Here is a 22,178-nt window from a genome sequence, read left to right as displayed (position 1 = left end):
CAGTTGCTCCTCAAGTGTGAAGCACTCCACCGGTATCCACCAAGAAAACGATGTTAAAGAGGAGGAAGAAGGTGGAGAGAATTGGGTTTTCCAAACTTTTTGGGTTTTCGGGTTTCAAGGTTAGAATAAAATTAGGGTCTATAATATTGTATTTATAGACAAAATTTTCAGCTGAAATTTTCCCATAAATATTATTATTAGTATCCCATTTATTATTCTCATTAATAATTAAAACACCTTTTAATTATTAATCCTTTTTCTAAACACTTTAGAAATAAATCTCTCTCTTGATTTAATTTCCAAAAATTAAATCCTTTAATTAATAATATTAAGAACTTTTCTTAATTAATTTATAATCAATTAAATCTCATTTAATCAATTATTAAATTTGGCAATTAATTATTTATTTCACAAATAAATAATTATTAGCCATTATTAATTAATTCCTCCACCATTAAATCATTCTCTTTTTATGGTGTGACCCTGTAGGTTCAATATTAAGCCGGTAGTAGAAATAAATAATAATAAAACTATTTTATCATTATTTATATAAATTCTCTAATTTATTAAATATGATTAATTAATTAATCACATTTATTCTACATCGTGAGTGATGCTTCTCAACATATCGCGACTATCCGGATAATATGAATTCACTGCTTAGAATACCAAGAACATGTCAGTGAATAGTTACCGTACAATAAACTCCTTCTACCCTACAATGTCCCGATTAAATACAAGGCATGGATCTCGTGTCAAGCCTATCTAATTCAATCACTTTGCTTACCATTTACTATGCGTAGTTCTATGCAAATTAGAAACTCCTCTCTAATTTCATTTACTCTGGCCAGAGATTCCTGAACTAGCATAAGTGGATCAGCCTTGAACATTCGCTTCCTTCACTGGAAGGGGTAGATCCTTTATTGATCATACACTATCTTCGTGTATAAATTCCTATACCCAGAAGAGCCCTAATAATTGTCCCTGGAGACTAAGAACTAAACCAAAGCATAGTTCAGTGTACACAAGATGACTATGATGACCTCAAGTCTAAGAATACTTGTACAACTATCACTAAGCGAACAACTGTTGACACGTGAGTGAACTCTATCAGTTGTTCAGCTGGGCGAGTCATGTTCAGTGAACTTATTCTATAATAAGCACCTACATACTAGCTATAGTGTCACCACACAAATGTCTATGAGAACAGACATCCTTCATAATGAAGTAAGCATAGTATGTACCGATCTTTGCGGATTATTAATTACCAGTTAGTAATCCTACGACCAGGAACTATTTAAGTTTAGAGTTATCATCTTTTTAGGTCTCACTATTATGATCTCATCATAATCCATAAAAAGATTTACTCTAAACTATGGTATATCTTATTTAAACACTTAAATAGATAAAGCCCGTAATAAAAACAAAACAAGTCTTTTATTAATATCAATGAAATCAAAACATATTACATAAAAGTTATTCCTAAATCCTCATACATGATTGGACTTAGGACATATTCCTTTCATGATCTCTATAACTAATGAACATGTTTTAAGATATCTTCTCAAATCATTAATATCATCAGTATGAAAGGCATAAGTAGTTTGAGGTACCTTTAACTCAGCAGTTTCAGGACTGCTATCAGCATTTGCCATCAGGGCATAGTTCACCTCACTTTCAGAATCTGAAGTGTCTGTCCAGCTTTTCTTCTTTGTGACAAGAGCCTTGCCTTTGTCACTCTTCACTTTCTTGCAATCAGGAGATATATGGCCTTTCTCACCACAGTTGTAGCATTTGACATTTGTGTAATCTCCTCTGTCAGACTTCTCTCATTTGCCTTCAGATTTTCTGAAACTCTTCTTATCAGAACTTGCACCTTTCCTAGAAAACTTCTTTCCCTTCCTGAATTTTCTATATGCAATCCTTGTGATTCCTTTCACCATAAGAGCACACAGCTTCATCATCTCTTCATCAACATCCATCTCAGGCAAGCTTTCAGTTTCTGAGTCATCATCACTATCAGAACTTGATGACTCAGTATCAGACTTTGTGATGAGCGCTTTTCCCTTGCCTTTCCTTGTGGTAGCTGCTTTGGGGGATTCTTCCTCAGCCTTAAGAGCAACTGTCCTTGACTTTCCTCCTTTCCTCTTACTTATTTGTTCCATCTCAAGTTCATGAGTCTTGAGCATCCCATAAATTTCATCAAGAGTTATTTCTTCAAGATTATAGTTGTCTCTTATAATTGTTGCCTTCAAATCCCAACTTTCAAGAAGAGCTAACAGGAGTTTAAGGTTTGAATCTTCAAGATCATACTCCTTATCAACTAGTGACAAATCATTCAAGAGTTTGACGAATCTGTCATATAGATCAGTCAATTACTCATTAGGCTTTGAGTCAAAGTGTTCATACTCTTGATTGAGTATTTTTTTTCCTGTTCTTTTTAATTGAATCAGTTCCCTGGCATCTTGTCTCCAAGGCATCCCATATCTCATTTGCAGTCTTGCAGTTAATTACCCTGTTTGACATTACATTATTAATGGCACTATGCAGCAAGTGTCGTACCTTAGCATCCTTAGCAATTGATGCGATATCTTCAGCAGTGTAATCACTCTTCTCCTTTGGTATAGACTTTGCTGCTTCACCTGTAACTACAATAGCCAGGTTTGTTGGCTTGTGAGGTCCTTCATTGATTCTGTCAAGATATTCTGGATCTGTAGCTTCCAGAAACATAGTCATCCTCACCTTCCATATGGGATATTCAGATGGTTTCAGTATGGGAACTCTAATAGCCTCATATCGACTATGGATTTGAGTCTTTGGAGGTTCTTCAGTTTTGGTGGGCTTGGTTGGATTTTCTGCTTCAGACATGATTGTTTTTGGATCTTAAACTATTTGTGTGTTAACAGATAGGCTCTGATACCACTTGTTAGGTCACACACACTGTAGAAGGGGGGTTGAATACAATGTATAGCACAATTAAATCGAATTTATAGAACACAAGTAACAGAAAACAAACTTTATTAAACTCTATTACAATGTAGAACTGTCCTCTCTCAGTGATGAACAAATATCACGAGAGCTGCTAGGGTTACAATGAATATTATTCTCGATAATGATAACACTTATAGTGTAAACCCTATGTCTGTGTTTATATACTACACAGTTACAAGATAATCGCTAATTGATATGGAATATAATTCTGCTTCCCAAAATATATCAACCAGTTATCTTTTCTTCTAAGTATTCTATTCTTCATAGAATTCCTTATTCATGCATATCTCTTCTTGCGTTTGTCTTGATCTTTTTTTCTTTCAATTAGCCTCCTTCCTTATCTGAAAGTTTCCTTTAAGTCCTGATATTATCTCCTGATAAATATCTCCTGAACCTTAAGTACTGATAACTTAAGTTCTGTCTTTAGTATAAGTGCTAATATTCAGTTAAGTACAGATTTGTCCTGTTTAAGTAAGATCTAAAAATTAAACACAAATCATATTAGACATGACATTATCAAATATATCTAACACAGTTTATAGTAAATTATGCTCTACGTCACATACATACAGACCATTATTTAAAATACCACTTCCATAAAGAACGTTATCTCTAAGAATTGAACATTTATTATTCTGAATAACAAACAAAAATCCAGCCAAGTCTAACATGGGAACAGAAATAATATTCCTCACAATCGAGGGAACAAAATAACAATTATTTAAAATAATAGTCTTGCCCGTAGGCATAAGTAAATGAAAGGATCATACAGCTTCATTAGCAACTCTTGCTCCATTTCCCATCCGTAGAATCACCTCCTCTTCCTCAAGAGTCCTACTTCTCCTTAGTTCCTGTAATGAATTGTAAATGTGAGAACCACAGGCGGTATCTAATACCCAAGTAGAAATTTGATTTAATAACATATTCACTTCAATCATGAACATACCTGAAACAGAAGCGGTAGTCTCACTACCCTTCTTCTTCTTCAATTCTGCAAGATAAACCTTGCAGTTCCTCTTCCAGTGCCCCACCTTATTACAGTGGAAGCAAACAACCTTGCTCTTGGGTTCTTCAGCTTTTGGTGGAACAGGCTTTTTCTCACCTACTTTCTTCTTCTTGAAAGGGTTCTTCTTCCTTTTCTTAGGATTGGAACCTTCACCAATTAGAAGAACTGAGCTCTTCTTAGAAGGAAAATTCGATTCCGCAGTCTTCAACATGTTGTGGAGTTCAGTCAGGCTGACATCCAACTTATTCATGTGAAAGTTCACAATAAACTGTGAAAATGAACCCGGAAGTGATTGCAAGACCAAGTCTTGGCTCAGCTCCCCATCCATGGCAAAACCAAGTTGTCCAAGACGTTCAATCAAATTGATCATCTTAAGTACATGGTCATTCACAGATGATCCTTCAGACATCCTACAACCGAACAGCTCCTTCGATATCTCATATCGAGCTGTCCTTCCTGCCACATCATACAACTCTTGTAGATGCGCTAGGATAGTGTGAGCATCCATATGCTCATGCTGCTTCTGTAGCTCAATGTTCATGGAAGCTAGCATGATACATTGAGCAACATTTGCATCATCTATCCATTTACGATACACAACATGTTCATCATTATGTGCATCGTCAGCAGGTTCAGTAGGCTTAGGTGAGTCAAGCACATATTCCAGCTTCTCAACCCTGAGAACAATTCTCAAGTTTCGAAGCCAATCAGCAAAATTAGGACCAGTCAACTTGTGAGCATCTAGTACTCCGGAGTGATAGTGCAGAAGACATAACAAATATAGTAAATCTGTAAATGATGAACATATAACAACACTTAGCAAATATTCAATTTCATTTCAAAACACTATATGAATCGGGTCTTTATTCATAAGTGGCCCCACTAGTTTATCTTATTTATACAACCCCCTTAAGTGAAAAATTAAGCATTCATAATGCTAGTGGGAATAGGGATCCTACATTCCATCACACAACCTCGGCTGTAGCACGAAACGTCATGTGATGTTCGATAGGCAGACAACTCTTGTCAATTATATCTTATGTTATTCCCTAATAAAACTTTAGCCTCTTGAATAATTGAGTCACGGCTGTAGCACGACAGAATCAATATTCTAAGTCAAGTCTAACCCAACATTTCGTATAATTGAATCAGTCTCCAACGGCCCACGGCTGCAGCACGTAACGACCTTTAGATTCTAATTCAATGTACACATCTCTATGTAATAGACAAGTATTTCTTATTTCTAAATCAAAGCCCTCGGTTGTAGCACGAAACAACAATGATTTAAAAATAAGAACTACTTTCTACCATGTTGGAAGGCTATGACTGGCACAAACTCGTTGTGTCATTGGCCAATTACTACTTGATATTATTTAATTTTAGAGGGATTATATTATGTTACAATCATAATCATATTATAAAGATATTCTTCCTTTTAAATTAAATATTTCAAATCAATAATCGATAATCAGATGATTCCCAGATCGGAGGGAGCATTGTCAAGAGGCGTCACTTAATACCCCTTTCTTAGAGATCGAAATTTGCTTTTGACAGAATCATCCTTTCTCTCAAAATTGAAAATTCATATTTAATTACGTGTTTCATAAACACAAGAATCTCATGATTGTATTCATAATATTATTGTTAAGGCAAGAAACGATTCATATTCTAGATTTTCTAAAGCACGCCTTATTTTGATTTAAGTTCACCTAAATCTATCATCGCATGGTAAATATAGGCATATATCTCATATATAAAAATAAATAAACAAGTAAGCATGCAAGTAATATCATGTCACACATTGATATAATGATGTACGGAGTTACGAAACTCCCAAAAAATCAAATTTAATGTGGACAGACGGGCTGTAACGCATTACAGCAACGCGTTACAAGAGCTGTAACGCATTCCGTTAATGCGTTACAACACTGTTGAGCCGAGCCATTTATGTGTGTAACACATTCCGTAAATGCGCAACAGTGTGTAACGCATTCACGAAATGCGCGACACTCCCCCCCCCGCGTGCTCTACACGCGCCTGGCACCTGACCGTTGCATAATTTTTTTTTGTTGTTTCTTTCCTGCCATTTGTTTGTCAGCTTACTGCCGTTTCAAAAACAAAAGGGTAACCCCTTTCCTTTACTCCCTCACTTAATAACTTTTATTAATATGTTATTATTTTAATTTTATTAATAATAAATTAAATAACATTTAATTAATAAATTAATAAAAATCAAAATAATATAATTTCTTAAATCAGGCAGTAGCAGAAAATTGTCAAATCAGCCAGGGGTCCTTGTGCAAATTTTAATCATATTTATTCACATGCATAATTATTTCATGAATTTGAATTAAAACAATTTTTAAAAATTCATAACAAATAATCTACACATCACAAAATTATGAAAAAAATACCTAGATGATCTACAACACTTATAGAACCCAGATCAGTAGTCAAGATCTTATGCAAAAAATATTTCAAATTAATTCATAATTAAATCTAAATAAACTTGCAAAAATCATAACAAATACATACATGCATAAAAAATCTGAAATTTTTTATATGAATCTCTATATGCAGAACCTAGCTCTGATGCCAATGAATGAATTTACGGATGAGCGGAAGCGTGATATAACAATTATTCCGTAAAAATCATGTATCGCACATATAGAAAAACGTATAAATCAGAAAAACGGAGGAATCGTAACCATACCTTAAAATCGAAGCTTTATAATATGGTTGCTAGCAGTTGCTCCTCACTTTGTGAAGCACTCTACCGGTATCCACCAAGAATAATCCTCAGCTTTTTATAAAACCAAGCTTTTATAAAAATGGAGTTTTTGGGAGAGAGAGAGAGAGGAAGAAGATGGAGGCTAACTCTTCTTAGGGTTTTCACAAAACCAAGTATGTTTTTTAGAATGAGCCATCTCATTCTATTTATATGGCTCTCCTAGGGTTTTATAATATATCATTATATATATATATATTAGCCCTACATTTTATCTTTATAAAATGCTTTAATAATAATTAAAACTATTTTAATCATTATTTCTTTTTTTAAACTATTTAGAAAATTATTCTCTCTCTCATTATTTCATCAAAGAAAATATTTTTTTATGGTGTGACCCTGTAGGTTCAATATTATGACGGTAGTAGAAATAAATAATAATAAACTTTTATTAATTATTTACATGAATACTAAAATTCACTAAATATAATTAACTGATTAATTATATTTATTCTACATCGTGAGTGATGCTTCTCAACATATCACGACTATCCGGATAATATGAATTCACTGCTTAGAATACCAAGAACCTGTTAGTGACTAGTTACCGTACAATGAATTCCTTCTACCCTTATAATATCCCGATTAAATATAAGGCATGGATCTCGTGTCAGGCCTATCAAATTTAGTCATATGATTTCTTATTCATAATGCAAAGTTCATATTAATGCAAATTAGAAACTTCTTTCTAATTTCATACACTCTAGCCAGAGATTCCAGAACTCGCATATTAAGAATAACATAGGATATTCTCTTCCTATACTGGAAGGGGTAGATCCTCTATTGACGTTAACTATCTCTATACAGAAATCTTTATGCCCAGAATAGACCTAATGGATGTCCTTTAGACTAAGGACTAAACCAAAGTATAGTTCATTATATATAAGATAACTTTAACGATCTCAAGTCTAAGGATACTTGTACAACTATCACTCAGTGAATAACTATTGACACGTGAGTAATCTCCATTAGTTGTTCAACTTATCGAGTCATGTTCAGTGAACTTATTCCCTAATAAGCACCTACATACTAGCTATAGTGTCACCACACAAATGCCTATGAGAACAGACATCCTCCTGAAGGGAGCAAGCATAGTATGTACCAATCTTTGCGTATCCACTAACATCCGATTAGTTATCCTATGATTAGGAACTGTTTAAGTCTAGAGTTATCATCTTCTAGATCTCACTATTATAATCTCATTATAATTCTAGAAGATTTACTTTAAACTATGGATCATCTTATTTAAAACACTTTAAATAGATAAAGCCCATAATAAAACCATAACAAGTCTTCTATTAATTTCAATGAAATGAAATAGGAATACAAGAAAGTTATTCATAACTCATCATACATGATTGGATTTAGGACAAACACTTTCATATACTACCACCAGCAATCATCAAATCATCATCACCACACTAACTCCTCTCAAGAACATCATGTTCTTGAGGCAACAATCATCAACCTTAAATCTACTTAACTAAATATCAAGATTACAACAAATCATACACCAAAACTATATTTACAACTATGTTCCAAAAATTCTTGAACTTAAACCTTAAATAAAGATGGGTCAAAGATTTATACCTTTATTGAAAGCTTTAAATGTGTTCTTGATGATGGTGAAGTCTTGGGAGTGCTTGGTAGGGTTTTTGGAACCTAAATCAACCATTAAAATCAAGTAACCAAAGAAAAGTTACTATTCATACTATTCACTATCATCTTTCTTGATTTTTTTTCACCCATCAAATCTTGATAAAATGAGCTTAAAAATTTATCTTACCTTAGTTTAGGATGTATGAAATTTAGGAATTAATGAGGGATTTTTTCCATGACTAGAGCTTGGATTTTTGAAATTGATTTCTTGCTCCTTTTTGATGAAGCCGAATGAAGAAGAAGAAGGCGGGGGAGAGAGAATTTTGTGTTGTGTTTCTTGAATGCTTCTTGCATAAGATTGTATTTGATTTATATATCTCCAAGTATATATCCTAGAACTAGAGTATGTTGGCATATCTTTGAACAAATCTTGCTAGCTTCCTAGGTTGTAAGCTAATCTACTTGGTTTTAGGTTTTAGCTTACTATTTCTAGCTTTAGGTTATCATTCCTACATGGCTTAGGTTACTATTTAATAAAGTAACCATGGTTAATTTTCTACCATAGTTGGTTAGCGTGGTATGTTTATTTATTTGTATACGCATTTGTTCGGTCGCTTAATCATTTTTGTAATAATTTCTCATAAACGGTTCGCGGCGTAAATCCTTTTGTATTCATTCTTTATATTTTGAAGTATCGTTCTTGGATATAAATTCGTAGGATTTTAAATTCGTAATTATATTGTGATTCCCGTAATCCTCGATGGTTCGTAACTACGGTCATTTTTCAAAGTTCATTTTCTCCGAAAACTAATAGCGTTTACATAAACTCATTTGGTACGTATAATCATGTTATCAACTCCGAAACTCAATTTTACATGCACAACATAGTGTAGGATAAAAAGTTTTGCCCGTCTGTTAGGGTTAATATTCATGAAGCGTTTTTACAAAGAGTCAAAAATTCGAGTTATTACAGTCTTCCCCTCTAACAAGGATTCTGTCCCAGAATTAATTAGAAAATAGGTGGGGATATCTATTCTTCATTGCATCTTCTAGTTCCCAAGTTGACTCTTCAACATTTTGATTTTTCCACAAGATTCTAACCAGCTTCACAGTGTTGTTCCTCAACACTTGTTCTTTTTGGTCCATTACTCTTACCGATTGCTCAACGTAGGTCAGGTCTGGTTGTAAATCTACCTACTCATACTCTATCACATGTCGCGCATCGGCATGGTATTTCCTTAGCATTGACACGTGGAACATGTCGTGCACTTGTTGCAGATTAAGAGGCAAGGCGAGCTCGTAAGCTAGAGGTTCTATTCTCCTCAAAATTTCAAAGGGTCCTATGAATATGGGACTCAGCTTCCCTTTCTTTCCAAACCTCATTACTCCCTTCCATGGAGATACCTTCAACAACACTAAATCCCCTATTTCATATTCTCTATATTTTCTGGTCTGGTCGGCGTACTTCTTTTGTCTATCTTGAGCTACTACCAGTCTCTTCCTAATGAGTCTCACCATCTCCCTGGTTTGCTGGACTAACTCAGGTCCTATTGTAACAGTCCAAATCCGGGGTCAAGATTTGGTGTCACGAAACAACCTTTACATGAAATAAAAGAATATTCAATTAAGCCCTTGAATCCGGATCGTTTACAAGTTATGGTATGAAACAAGAATCTAACCTTCTACGATTCACAACAACTACAATACAAGTGTAAATACCTTTGTACTAATGCTCTTGTCATATTCTTCTAACATCTTCAACCTCTCGCAGCGGAAATTTCTCTAACTTCTGCTGTCTATCAAAGCTATTCACTTTTATCATTATATGTTTATGGAAGAAATAAGAATTTACAAAGCAAGAGTGAGCCAAAAATGCCCAGCAAGTATATAATTTGAGTTTCAAGTATTAATACCAAAGGAAAATTTCCGGACAAAATCTTTAAACAATTTTAAACAATTCTATTTATTTAAGTGATTTGAGCGAATAAATGTTGGATGTCACCAGCCTCTAACTATACATCCAAAAGTGACAAGCGATTCCCAAATTCTTATCCAGAATCAGGGTTTTGTCCGGTTTTTGGAATCATAAAACTTTTGAGAAAGAATGCTGTTAATGGCGATCAATAACAAATTAGACTGGACACTAGTTCGCATCTATATCCTGCTGATCAGTCAGGATACAGTGCAGATCTATACCTACCTGTATAGATCCAGTCGGGTCCCCAGGAACTACGACCTATCTCAAGGCACCAGTCATGTCCTAGTCCTTAGGATTGAGTAAAACTTAATCCCACAATATCACTATCCAGCCCGTGGAGTATTTTGATGTCAAATCATTTTGAATTCAAAACATCCCAATTCAGGGTTCATAAATAACCCGAAAGAATGGGTATTTGCTCAAGAGAGCAATCGAATTATAGGAACAATAATGAAACGAACATGCATAATCAGAGTAATTGCAACGAAATGTAAAGCATTTAACTATTCTGAACTTAGAATAGGAACGAAGAAATAATTGCAATATTTTAAAAGAAAGTTCAGGAATACTTGCCTCAAGAAGCTTTAACCACTATTATTGGTTGACTTTTGAATTGCCTTGAACGTTAGGCTTTATCGTCAAACCACAATCTTATTCTGTATACAATCCTATCCTTCATGTCCTTCGATTGGAATGTTGAGTCGAATAATTAATCACTAGATCATTCCTAGTCCAACGTCAAATCTCGGGTCTTCCGACTAGGACCTACAGGGTTAAAAATACCCTAGTTCAGATAATCATCTCGCTTAACATAACACTACTATCTCTTCTAACCATACAATTTTATAACCCAACTCATATTTCTATGTATTATTGAAATACACATAGCAATTATGGTTCACATCTTCGAACTTCGGTTCAGTGTTTGTTTTCGGAAAATACGTATACTCATCGTTTTGAAAAACAGGTAATCGATTATTTATAAATTATTTTGTCTCAACCGTAATTAAGTTCGTATAATATAATTATATATAGTTATTCAACGTCTCCGATAATTATAGGTTACGTTCCCGTATTTTTGGAATTAATTTCCCAAAAATCGGGCAGCGTCTCCTTTGTTTATCGGCCTACCCGTCGAACAATACGATGTCAATCACAATCAACAATCACATCAAGCAATTCATAAATTCATTTATTAATCCCGTCCACCAATCCGAATTCACTTTATTAGTTATTATTATTATTTTCGTTCCGAAATTTATTTCACAACTACTTTTATTTATTTATAATTTAGGACTCAGAATTAATTCATCACGGTCCACTGTTCACTCGTTAAAAGTCATCATCAACAGCGGCAAAATTTATTGGTGCCAGATAAAATTTGGGTTTCCAAATAAATTCTACCGATTAATTGTTAATAATATTCGCACGAAATATTTATTTCATGAAAAAATCAATCAAATAATTCCGGCAAGAAAATAAGAAAACTCGAATCAAAATAGAACCAAGTAATACAGAACCGAACAAAATCTAGCTACACAATTAGTCACGCACAGGAACGCCCCACGCGCCGCCACCCTCGCCGGAAACTGAGAGGGGCGGCGATGGGAGTAATAGGAACACCCACATCCAAACGCACCACTATTTGCACACATACACATATACACACAGGTGTATATATATATATAAACAAACATGTACCCAACCGGAACAATTACCGAAAAATAACCGGAAAGAAGAAGTGCGGCGGCCGGAAAAACCAGCAACGGCGGAACAGCACGGAACAGGGAAAAGACGAGGAGGAAAGAGGAGGAATTGAAAAGAAAATAGAGAAGAGAGGGAGAGAAAATCGAGAGAGAGAGATTTGAGAGAGACGAGAGATCGATCGTGAGAGGAGAGGGGAAAGAGGCGGTGGCTGCACAGGGGGGTGGGGGGTTAGGTTATTATTATATTATATATTTTTTTCTTTTCTTCTGTACAGCCCGAGCCGTCCCGCGTTCCGCGATCTAATGAGACAATTTACGAATAACAATAAGTCAAAATATTTTCAAATTAGTTTTGAAGTTTCCAAAATAATCAAAAAGTAATTAAATAAAAAATTTACAATTTTTTTTAAAACATTTTTGGAACACCTCGTATCCGCATTTTTAACAATTAAACGAATAAACGCGCAAGTAAATTTGATCATAACAAATCCCAAAATAATTTTAAAATTCCCAGAATATTCAAGAGTAAATAAATTAAAATTTACATGATTTTTCAAGCATTCTGGAATTAAATACTGATTTTTATAATTAAACGAAATCATAAAATCATTTAACGATAAATAATCAATGAAATATTGGTCTCTAAATTTTATAAACTCCTAAAAATATTAAATAAAATTATAGAGTAACAAAATAATTTTAGAAACAATTTTAGCATTTAAAAGAATAAATATTCAATAAAATTACTTTAAAAATGAGTTAAATTCATACAGCTCGATAATTAATTATAAAATTAATCTTCGCATCGAACAAATCACAAACAATCAATAATACAGCAAAACATAGGTGACAGAACCATCACATATTTTATTTATTTAATAATTCAATAATTACATTTACATATCGGATCCGAAAATAGGTTACTTAGCCGCTAAGTAACTAAAAAGACGATACGATTTAATACCAGGTTTGGATAATTATCAAAACAGAGCTTCCTATAAAACACTTTATACAAAAATAAGGTGATAATATCTCGCCTTTTTAGAATACGAATTTTTATTGATCTATAAAATGATTAGCGTATCGAAAATTTCACGCCGGGACTCGTACAGGTCAAACCGTACCCCGGATTGAAAAGGTCAAAACATGAAAAGTGTTCATAATTATCAGATTAGGTTAGGAATGAGTTTTCGGAAGAGTTTCGGATTTTAAAAATGCAAAAAAGGTTGAAGTGGAAAGATTTCTGGTTCTAAAAAGTAATTTTATAATTATGTAAGAATAATCATTATTATTTTTATAAATTCTTATAAATTCACATAACAATCCAAAAATTCCCAGAAAAATACCAAAATTATCTATATTTTATTCTGGATAATTAAAGATTAAAGTATCTAAATTTTATAAAAAATAAACATCCAAATATTAATATTAGTCATCAAATAATTTACCAAAATTCACATAAAAATCACATAATAATTATTTATTGATAAAAATAATTACATAATATTTCCCAGACGTTACATCCTTCCCCCCTTAAAAGGATTCTGTCCTCAGAATCATGCTAAGGAACAGACCACGATACTTCTCGGGTATCTTACTTAAAAATTTCTCAGAACTTGTCAATTTAACCATTACTCAACGGTTTCCAATCGATATCAATTCTATCAGTTGTTCATGCAACTTGACTCACACCTCCATTTTATACATATGGAGCTAAATTACTTTTCTCGGTTATATATATATAAACGTCTTACGAACTCGTTATGCCTGTGACAACAAGACCAACTCATTCACAATCGATTTATCTATCTTATTGTTTAAAAGGACTAACTTAATTTACACTAATCTTCTTTTCTTTCTAATTCCAATAATTTGCATTAAGGAATGCCTTCCATTTTCACTAACTATTCTACTTTATTTCTCATGTCTCTTTCCATTCAATTAGCCTAACCTATGATCGTTTTCAATCGTATTTGAAAATCTTTAACTGGTCTCTTATACTTTCCATCCGTCTGCGCCCGATATACTGAGCTCATGGCGTCTGATGCTTCGAAAAGTTTTAAATCTATTCAAAAACTAAAAATTAAAGGAAAATCTCGACAATTGCATTTAACTCACCACTTTGCAGTACACTTCAATTTCTTTTCAATCACTATCAGGTATATTCATTGAGCGAGAATCTTTTACTATCTGAAAGGAAATATATTAATTTGGAACGGAATGAATCATAACTTTATTCAAAACCCGAATTCTTGGTACAAATACTTATTTTGCTGTTATATCAAATTAGATATCAATATAAACTTTGATGCTCACAACATTCCATACTGAAGTCAACATCAATCATCTATATTAATACCACCTTTGATATTTAACAACAAAGTAAGTATCAGTATAATCCAGAAGCCGAATCAAAACCTGTTCTTCAATTTCTAACTTTTTAAATTCCTTCACTCATTCCCTGGTAATCCTAACGATGTTCACTCTTTCTTTTCTACTCAAGACATCTGTCCCTAACTGGACTTTTCCTGGTTAGTAGTTAACCAACCTTCCCTAGCTCATAATCAGTTATGACCAGAATTCAAATCTTTGAAGCTTAGAACGCAGTTGCTACTGTTCATTTTCCGCATGCGTATCTTCATACCTTCATTCTTATTTTTCCATGACCACTTTTGTGCATAGCGTGAAACACTTCTTATTTTATTATTCTTTCATTCCACACTTCGAAAGTTTCCTTTACTCATTACTTCATCCCTACTGGGTCATACGATACAGGGCTTTTGACACCAGCTCGACTCTGTGCAGTAACCGACGAGAAATTCTTACTTCATTCCCCGAGGTAACCTTGGTAAATCATTTATTCGAACCTCCGGAACTTCACTTTAGTTTTAAATAATTCCGACATGAGATTCATTGTAACATTCTTCTCTGACAATTCGCCACGATTACTATTGTTTAATCTTCCCTGTTTATGCGTATTCTTTGAATGAAATTCTTATTTTCAATTATCAGCATTTCACTTAATTCTCCTATCAGTTCTGGCACCACTGGCTTATATCCTGAATCAATTTTATAAAATTTCTTTATCATTCTTTTGATTCCACTTCTTTTCTTATTTATTTCTCCATTTTTATTATTCATTATCTCTTTTAAACATGACGAATTTCTTTTTCTTAGTACTATTAATTTGTTCATTATTAGATAAGTCAATTCTGGAGTTCACACTAGAATGAAGGCTTTTATTTATAATATTTAAATTTTACTAACAGAATTATCGAATTTTTTTGGTAGCTATTTTCTTAGCCTTGCTTAACTCATCACGGTTCGCGTATTTGACTTTCCCCCATTGATCAACATTCCTTTTTCCTGAGTTCACATGCAGACTTCGTCAATTTCTATCTTACATCGGATACTTGGATTTGCGAGTTTCCCAGTATTTCACAACATCTTCCCTTAAATCGTAATTCGACTTGGATGTACATTCACGTTCTTCATGGAGTATTATTACAGATGGTAACGTTTTTTTTGCTCTATCTTGGATTTTCAGTTCTTACAAACATTCTCTCCACTAATTTATAGTAGCTTTCATTAACTCGTCACTCGATATTGGTATACATCCAAGTCCTTCCTGGAATGCTATTACAGATGATAGAATCTCTTTGCTTTATCTTGAACCTCCAGTTCTTAAAAATGTTCTTGTTACTAGCATGTACCAATAACTTTCCGTTCCTCTTGTTTATCGAAAAGGGCGTATTCATTTAGATAAAATCTCGTACACGTCTGCAGTAGCATCATGCTAATTCTACTAAACTTTTGATTTCTGCTAATGCCATCACTTCCTCCAAATTCCTAATCACTTTGATTTCAGATGTGAAAATCATGTTAGAGCTTGACTCGATCTAATTGGAATCGATCTCCATTTAACTAACCATTAGTTGGTAAAGTTGATCAATTAACTCTTTTAACTTATCAATTAAACCAAGTGCTGACTAGCTAACTGGAATCAAAGACCAATTATATAAAGTCGGTCTGATCATAACATTCTTTCTCAAGAACCGAGATCGTAATCATTTGGAGTACTGATGAGGATGAAAATATACTTCTTTATCCTTAAATATAGGGTAATTTCTGAAAATTTGGACAGCATTTCCCCTACACCATTGACTACCAGTTGGACTCAAGCCGACACCATCAATCAACCAAATCATCCATAATCATATCCACCCACTTCCATCAACCAAAATCATCAATTCACCACAATTTACCTTTTATCATTTTGATCAACATCTGACTGGCATAGCATATATCTTTTTAATTGGGATTGGGTCTTACACCAACAATGATTAATATAACCATACTCTTCTCAGTTCTTTCAGAATATTACAAAATTTTATTAGTGAACTTTAAAATTTATCTTGTTATTTCTCAAAATTTTTATTTCGCGAGTATTTTAACTTATTTCTTGTCATTACTAATTGTGTACAAGTACTTTTAAAAATTATGCCGTATCCTTCAACGAACCATACCAATCCTCCTTCTTTGACGTTACACACTCAATTGCATTAGTGAGCCTATTTATCTTTTAATAACCACGCAGGGTCTTAATTATCATCATCGTCTGGTGGAAACTCAATTGTCGGATCATTATTTTTTAAAAGATTTCACAGTCGAATCATTATTACCTCATCTCCACTTATGTTTCTGCATCGAATTTTCGTCATTGGTCCGGTTATGGGTGTTAAATTCACCATAACTTATTTACTCAAGTTAGGGAACTTCACAATTCATTGAAGAACACGTTCGAAATTTGATTACAATTAAGATTCCTTCTATCTTGAATCTTTACAACAAATATCTTTCCGCGACGAAGGGATGCTTCTCGTATTAATTGCCTGTCTGAGTCATTGTTTAGAATTCCATTGATATTCGATTTTCATCCCAACACTAGTTCGTTGTGTCTGACACGCATAGCTTTATTTCCTTATTTTATAATTTATTTATTTATTACGGTTCACTAACAATTCATTTCTCGTCGAAATCTTCTAATTTGTAGTGCATTGCGTTAACGCAATTTACCGTACTGATGAGATTCTCGTAACAAGAACACCCATTTGATTTGATATCTTTATAACGACCACGATATCGGTGTAGCCATTCTTCCTTGCTCGTAGACGTCCACCATTTATTGGCTTGCATTCATATCTTTATTTGACATGTAATTCTATTTTCTACACAGAACTATTCCATTTCTTTTGAAATTGTCAAAGAACAGACCCTATGCAAGAGGAGAGTTTGTGAATAGGATTTTGATTGAAAAACTAAATAAGGAATAACGATGCAATAACTGTTTGGGAGGAGTGTAAGTCAATAAATTGAAGGAAGAAGAATGAGTAAGGATTTGGATATGAATGAGACAACCATATTCGTACTCAAGATGGTCAGTCTTTCATACTATATGGCATACAACACATGATTAGGTGGCGTCCCACCCGACTCTTCGTCATTTCGACAAAGTGTCATACCACTACACTGTTTGTCTCAATCAGAAATCAATAATTTGAGAAAAGAAACAATTCGGAAGGAATGCAATAAATTTTCTTTCATTTTCGCCTCATATGATTTATCAACAGAAGAAGCTCATACGTAATCAAGAATCAAGAAGAACATATGCTATCGTATTAGAAGAAAGAATGTCAGTGTTGATCACCTTCCATGCTTCACCTACCCCTGCCTTCAGGATTGTTCGAATACAGGTTCACGATTCAAGTCACATTATTGCTTCGAAATGCTGTCTGGAAATGCCTTCACAACAAATGCTTCAATAATTTGATTTTAATCGCGTCCTTCCGAAATTTATAATCACTGCTTCAGATCTCATCTATATCGCATAAAATACCCATCGATCACGCAACGCCTCAATTTCGTTGATAGAAATATGATTCTTCTTCAACCATCTAGAAGATTCTTTCATTTTCTTCATTCATCCTCTATCCATTCGAATCACGAATCTCGTTAAATTTTAATAATCTTATAAATTGGGTAAATAATATTTTAACATGTTGATTTAATTATTGATTTTATTAGACAAAGTTTACTTTCGTTTTTCACGGAAAACTTTAAACTTCCTCCCTGCTTGTGGGCCTACTCGGTCCTTCGAACTAACTATGCTGAGTCTAAATCCCTTATCCTTTTAGGTTGTCTTTTGTTTATAATAACAAGAACTTAAGTAGTAATTCGACAACCAAATTGTAAAACTCATTTTATGCAAAAAATTTCTGAAAGTTGATTAAGAAAATCTTTTCCGAAATCTCATTTTAAAGTTTTGGAAATCAAATATTTGGTCTTCATTACTATATAAGTTACTCGCTATTTATTTGATTTACCAATGAAATGTCTAATTAAAAGAATGCCCATATAAGGCTCTCTCCATTTTGGTACCTCATCCACTTTTTCTTGGATTCTGCTCGCATTTATTGGTCGACGAAACTTCATTTACCGCCTTATATCATTTTATTCGCAATTCTACCGCAACGCTGACATTTAGTACGGTCTTTGACATTCTTGTCGTCGTCCTTGACGTTATGCTTGCAAACACGCATGCGATTCGACGTTCGGTCTATAGAGAGGGTTGCATCTTCTTGCTAGTCTTACTTATACCTAGTAAGGTAGATATCATTCCTTGCGCAGCTCCCGATAAGTGATAAGAATCTTCTCGCAATGGTGGCGCCTTCAAAACGTGCAACGTTAGTTCTTCATTAGCTTCCATCAACTAGTTACCTTCAGCGTGGAGCTCGTTCTACTACCTAATTCTAAGATAAATCGTACCAAAACTCACGAAGTTCTCACAAAACTCAATTGCATTTTTCTTCAAACCACATGAAAAGTAGGGTAACATACCCAGTCTCCATCGATCTGTCGATTCCTCATTACTGTAGGATCTGAGAACTCAATATACCTATAGCGTTGCGATATTCGCCTTACACTTTCTCAACAATCCTATCTTACCAACTCCATATCGGATCTGCTAACCCTAATTCGCACCCAACTCAACTTAACATGAGTATGCCTAGGATCTTTCCTATCTTGTACGGCCTACCACTCCTATCTTACCCTTACCTATTCTTATTTCAGTGACCAATAACCTATAGCTCTGATGCCAACTTGTAACAGTCCAAATCCAGGGTCAAGATTTGGTGTCACGAAACAACCTTTACATAAAATAAAAGAATATTCAATTAACCCCTTGAATTCGGATCGTTTACAGGTTATGGTATAAAACAAGAATCTAACCTTCTATGATTCACAACAACTACAATACAAGTGTAAATACCTTTGTACTAATGCTCTTGTCATATTCTTCTAATATCTTCAACCTCTCGCAGTAGAAATTTCTCTAACTTCTGTTGTCTATCAAAGCTATTGACTTTTATCCTTATATGTTTATCCTTATATGTTTCTGGAAGAAATAAGAATTTACAAAGCAAGAGTGAGCCAAAAATGCCCAGCAAGTATATAATTTGAGTTTCAAGTATTAATACCAAAGGAAAATTTCCGGACAAAATCTTTAAACAATTTTAAACAATTCTATTTATTTGAGTGAGTTGAGCGAATAAATGTTGGCTGTCACCAGCCTCTAACTATACATCTAAAAGTGATAAGCGATTCCCAAATTCTTCTCCAGAATTAGGGTTTTGTCAGGTTTTTGGAATCATAAAACTTTCGAGAAAGAATGCCGTTAATGGTGATCAACAACAAATTAGACTGGACACTAGTTCACATCTATATCATGCTGATCAGTCAGGATACAGTGCAGATCTATACCTACCTGTATAGATCCAGTCGGGTCCCCAGGCACAACGGCCCATCTCAAGGCATCGGTCATGTCCCGGTCCTTAGGATTAAATAAAACTTAATCCCACAATATCACTATCCAACCCATGGAGTATTTTGACGTCAAATCATTTTAAATTCAAAACATCCCAATTCAGGGTTGGCAAATAACCCGAAAGTATGGGTATTTGCTCAAGAGAGCAATCGAATTATAGGAACAATAATGAAAAGAACATGCATAATCAGAGTAATTACAGCGAAATGTAAAGCATTTAACTATTCTGAACTTAGAATATGAACGAAGAAATAATTGCAGTATTTTAAAAGAAAGTTCAGGAATACTTGCCTCGAGAAGCTTTAACCACTATTATTGGTTGACTTTTGAATTGCCTTGAACGTTTGGATTTATCGTCAAACCACTATCCTATTCTGGATACAATCCTATCCTTCATGTCCTTCGATTGGAATCTTGTTGAGTCGGATAATTAATCACTAGATCATTCCTAGTCCAATATCAAATCTCGGATCTTCCGACTAGGACCTACATGGTTAAAATATCATAGTTCAGATAATCGTCTCGCTTAACATAACACTACTATCGCTTCTACCCATACGATTTTATAACCCAACTCATATTTCTATGTATTATTGAAATACACATAGCAATTATGGTTCACATCTTCGAACATCGGTTCGGTGTTTGTTTTCGGAAAATATGTATACTCATCATTTTGAAAAATAGGTAATCGATTATTTATAAATTATTTTGTCTCAACCGTAATTAAGTTCGTATAATATAACTATATATAGTTATTCGACATCTCCGATAATTATAGGTTACGTTCCCGTATTTTCGGAATTAATTTCCCGAAAATCGGGCAGCGTCTCCTTTATTTATCGGCCTACCCGTCGAACAATTCGATGTCAATCACAATCAACAATCACATCAAGCAATTCATAAATCCATTTATTAATCCCGTCTACCAATCCGAATTCCCTTTATTAATTATTATTATTATTATTTTCGTTCCGAAATTCATTTCATAACTACTTTTATTTATTTATAATTTAGGACTCAGAATTAATTCATCACGGTCCACTGTTCACTTGTTAAAAGTCATCATCAACAGCGGCAAAATTTATTGGTGCCAGATAAAATTCGGGTTTCCAAATAAATTCCACCGATTAATTGTTAATAATATTTGCACGAAATATTTATTTCATGAAAAAATCAATCAAATAATTCCTGCAAGAAATTAAAAAAACTCGAATCAAAACAGAACCAAGTAATACAGAACCGAACAAAATCTAGCTGCATAATTAGTCACGCACGGGAATGCCCCACGCGCCGCCACCCTCGCCGGAAACGGAGAGGGGCGGGGATGGGAGTAATAGGAACACCCACATCCAAACGCACCACTATTTGCACACACACACATATACACACAGATGTATATATATATACATAAACAAACATGTACCCAACCAGAATAATTACCGGAAAATAATCGGAATGAAGAAGTGCGGCGGCCGGAAAAACCAGCAACGGCGAAACAGCACGGAACATGGAAAAGACGAGGAGGAAAGAGGAGGAATAGAGAAGAAAATAGAGAAGAGAGGGAGAGAAAATCGAGAAAGAGAGATTTGAGATTGACGAGAGATCGATCGTGAAAGGAGAGGGGAAAGAGGCGGTGGATGCACAGGGGGGTGGGGGGTTAGGTTATTATTATATTTTATTTTATTTTATTTCTTTTCTTTTGTACAGCCCGAGCCGTCCCGCGTTCCGCGATCTAATGAGACAATTTACGAATAACAATAAGTCAAAATATTTTCAAATTAGTTTTGAAGTTTCCAAAATAATCAAAAAGTAATTAAATAAAATTTTTATAATTTTTTTTAAAACATTTTTGGAACACCTCGTATCCGCATTTTTAACAATTACATGAATAAACGCGCAAGTAAATTTGATCAGAACAAATCCCAAAATAATTTTAAAATTCCCATAATATTCAAGAGTAAATAAATTAAAATTTTCATGATTTTTGAAGCATTCTGGAATTAAATACTGATTTTTACAATTAAACGAAATCATAAAATCATTTAACAATAAAAATCCAATGAAATATTGATCACTAAATTTTATAAACTCCTAAAAATATTAAATAAAATTATAGAGCAACAAAATAATTTTAGAAACAATTTTATCATTTATAAGAATAAATATTCAATAAAATTACTTTAAAAATGAGTTAAATTCATACAGCTTGATAATTAATTATA

This window comes from Apium graveolens, chromosome 1 (assembly GCF_009905375.1).
Source record: "Apium graveolens cultivar Ventura chromosome 1, ASM990537v1, whole genome shotgun sequence".
Taxonomy (NCBI): Eukaryota; Viridiplantae; Streptophyta; class Magnoliopsida; order Apiales; family Apiaceae; genus Apium; species Apium graveolens.
Note: the sequence above shows the minus strand (reverse complement) of the source record.